General features: G+C 33.1%; 1 protein-coding gene across 5 annotated transcripts in view; it reads right to left on the bottom strand.

Moving 5' to 3' along the window:
* PCDH9 (protocadherin 9) overlaps positions 1-3747 on the bottom strand; it is an 827415-nt gene that overhangs the window by 545713 nt on the left and 277955 nt on the right. The window lies entirely within an intron of this gene.

Genomic DNA, 3747 nt, shown 5'->3' with positions numbered 1-3747 from the left:
ATAAATAAAATTTAACATTTTAAAAATAAATAAAATAAAATAAAACATGCTGTCAAATTATAGTTACACAATACCTTATAGATAGCTTTTGTCTGCAGTCAGATTTTTTGGAGTTGTTTCAGTTTGCTTTTCATCTGTTACTTTGTATTTTTTTTGTTTGTATTTTGTTGCTGCTTTTTAGTTTTTTAATAGTAATTTATTTCTAAATATGGCAACACCAAGTATTACCACCATAGGATAGCCATCTTTGTTTTGTTTCTATAAATTCCACACATGAGTGAAACCAATGAGTACTTGGCTTGCTCTTCCTGGCTTACTTTGCTTAGCATAACTCCTCCACTTTTATCATTTTTTCTCAAATGGAAATTTTCCTCTTTTTTATAGCTGAGTAGTATTCCATTGTGTATCTATACGACATCTTCTCAACCCAGTCCTCTACCTTGGATTGTTTCCCTCGCTTGGCTACTGAACACGGTACTTCAATGGACAAGAGAGTATGCACATCCCTTTGGACCAGTGCTTTTTTACTCATCAGGTAGGTAGCTAGGAGTGGGCTATCTTCTCGTCTTCACAGTAAAGGACTTCTAGGGAACACTTAGGGAAATAAAGAGGAAGGAAATTTTTGTGTGCCATGCAAAAAGCTTTGCAATTCTTGGGGCAAAACAAATAGAAACCTAGAGAGGTATTATGTTCCACCATGTTCCTAAGTGGAATAAAATCCTGTTCTATAGCAAAGGTAACCTATATTCTCATACTATTAATTGGCAGTTATTTGATTAAATTGAAAATATTTGTCTTTGTTTGCTGATAATATTTAGAAGAAACCAGTATTCACCATGTGGATGTAGACACAATCTTTCATAAGGAAATTAGATTCCTTATAACATTCTGTAGCCCTGAACAGGTGTGAAGATAACTACTCAAATCAAAGGTATATGTATAAACTTACTTTCCCCCAAAGTAAAGCTATTTCACGTTTTGTACTCATTCTAAGAATACAGCAGTCCAAAACTATTTAAGATCACCATTTGTGACCTTAAGGATCATTTTGAGAAGTTTTTACAAAATGACCAAAATTTATTTCATCCATTGTTCCTGTTACAAAATCTGTCTCAAGAAGAGTAATTTTGCTCTGGTATTTTCCTGTGCCCTGTCAGTGACAGCAGCAGCGAACACTTCAACTAAAGAGTATGTGTAGGTAGAAAATGAGACCTGTATAGGACACTGCTTGTTTTTCTATTTCAAAGCTCTGTTTTCCTTCCTTATATCCTTTCAACTACAAATTTGAGGTACCAGGTATAAAGGCCATTTAAAGAAATATGAAGAAAAAACACTTATGAAGCCATTTTTTAGCAGATTACTTCACCTAACTATAATATGTAGGGATTATAGACATTTTCTCTGCTGCCATTCATCTATTAATATTCAGTCATTAATTTATTTGGAGGACAGGGGAGAAGGTAGAACTAAGTTTAGACTTACAAAAATAATTATTTAGCATGTAGTAATGGTACATATCTGACAAACAGCAAGTATTGTATATATTTATAAATATTATCTGATTCAAAGTATTTACCAGGGTTTCATGCTCTCCCCCTGTAGGAAAAAAAAAAAAAAAACATGAAAATGAAAAAGCACATTGAAAAACCAAACAAATTCCCTTTTTATGACAACGACCTCCATATAAGAAGCACACTTACAAGTGGTGAGAGGAAATGTGATTAAACTGTCTACTAGAAACCTTTTAAGGTTCTCATAAAAATTGGATGTGCAGGAAATACTTGGACAATGCATTAAGTGGCAGCACCCACTGAATGTGCTCAGGGTTTTAAAATTTTCAATAGGGAAACCTCTCTTTTCTGCCTACATCAACTAATGTTTCTCAGCTTTGTTCGTTGGCTAACTGCAGCTCACTGAAGACCTGTTCTCACCTTTCTTATTTCAAAAAAAGAGATAAGAGTAGAGCTTTATAAAAACTGTATATTTTCATACCATGTGTATATTTAAATATTCTCTCTAAATTAATACTATTAATAAATGCTATTTTGTCTTTTTCTTCTTTGTTCATTTAATATTCAGAAATGAGCTAACCTCATAATGGCAAATAAACAAAAGATATAAAAATATTGTGAGGATAAATGAGATCACCACAACACACAAAAAATAAAGCCTCAGAAACAATTAGTATCTAACTTTTAAGTGGATCATCCTACTAAGGCTGAAGGAAAAATTCATGTGGTCAATCAAAGGGATTCTGCTATATCTTCAGTAAAGTATAAAAGGATGTCTAAAGGAAAACATACTTGATTAATTTATTCTAAAGTTAATGATGTCTTAGAAGAGTTGGAACAAGTACCCAGAAGTACATAGCACCACAAAGCACTACATAGCACCACAGAGTGTCTGAGAGAATTTGTATTTGCAGTAACAAAGAATGGAAGAGCACTAGAAGGGATGGATGTGTTTATATGCAGGATGATATGTGTTTGTTTCCTTTTTTGAGTAAAATTATTATATTATTAGGAATAAGGTATATGGAAGGTGAGAGGAAAATAGGCACAAATATTCATACCCTCTGTTATAACAAAAAGGAAATTGAGTCTCTTTATCTGCAGATCTCAAAGAATAATTCATGATCTATCTTGCAAGAGTACCAAAGCACTTTTGATTCACAGGATGCAGCCTTGAGTAAAAAATCTTGGCTTGCTACTTGCTAGGTATTTAATATTAAAGTAAATTCACTTAGCATTTCTGTGTCTCTGTTTCTTCCTCTTTATAATAACATAGTTTGCTAAGAACATTCATTCAACTTTCTTGCAGTCCTAAATCATTTTAAAGAAATTTATTTTTTAAAACCTTCATATTTCTTTGATTCCATAGTTATTTCTAACATATTTCATTTACAACTGTAAACTCAGATGAGCACTCAAAAGCCATATCAGCCAAGCACAATAAAACCAAAAAAGAAAGAAATGATTAAAAAAATAAGTTGTAGGGCCTCTCTAGGGGCACAAAGGGTTAAGTTTCAGCACTATGAAGCTCTCCTCAGCCACTAAAGCATGAGTTTGATCTCTGGCCAGAGATCTGACCTATATGGTGCAAAAGACCTCTCTGTCTCACTCACTGCTCCCCTCAGCAGTATATTCCAGTGGATCTGCCTATCCTGCTCCCTATTCTGTCCCTGTGAAACCTTTCACTCTTGACCCTGCATCTCTGGCTTACCCTCAAGCTCGTACATAAATAAAATAAATCTTTAAAATAAAAAGTTATTTTTTTTGGTTAAAAAAATCATCTAGGTTCAAATGTGTAAGCATGCTAACTTTACACATATATGCATATGTATGTATATATGAGTAAACATGTATAAATCTATCTGTTACATATTAATAACTCAGAATATAGTAAATGATCATGATATAACTGAGGAAAAATATGACCACTTAATCAGTTCTAGAATATCCAGGAATGTATCAAAAATATAGAAAATAGCTGTTTAGAATATTATAGCTTTGTGTTGGTATAGCTATATATTATGTTATTATAAAATCAGTTAAAATAATTAAATTTGAGATGCTGGGAACCTTATTCTTCAAGCTATATGTGAGATGCATTTAAGTAAAAACATTTCATTTAAAAATATTATTTAAAAAACATTATTTGGCCCTCCCTGGTGGCGCAGCGGGTTAAAGCACAGCACTGAGAATCTGAAGCCACTTCCGCATGAGTTCGATTCCCGCCTGCCCCGGA

The sequence above is a fragment of the Condylura cristata genome, unplaced genomic scaffold (assembly GCF_000260355.1).
Source record: "Condylura cristata isolate star-nosed mole 26May11 unplaced genomic scaffold, ConCri1.0 scaffold00010, whole genome shotgun sequence".
Taxonomy (NCBI): domain Eukaryota; kingdom Metazoa; phylum Chordata; class Mammalia; order Eulipotyphla; family Talpidae; genus Condylura; species Condylura cristata.
The sequence above is the reverse complement of the archived record's forward strand: the minus strand, read 5'-3'. Positions and strand labels throughout refer to the sequence as shown.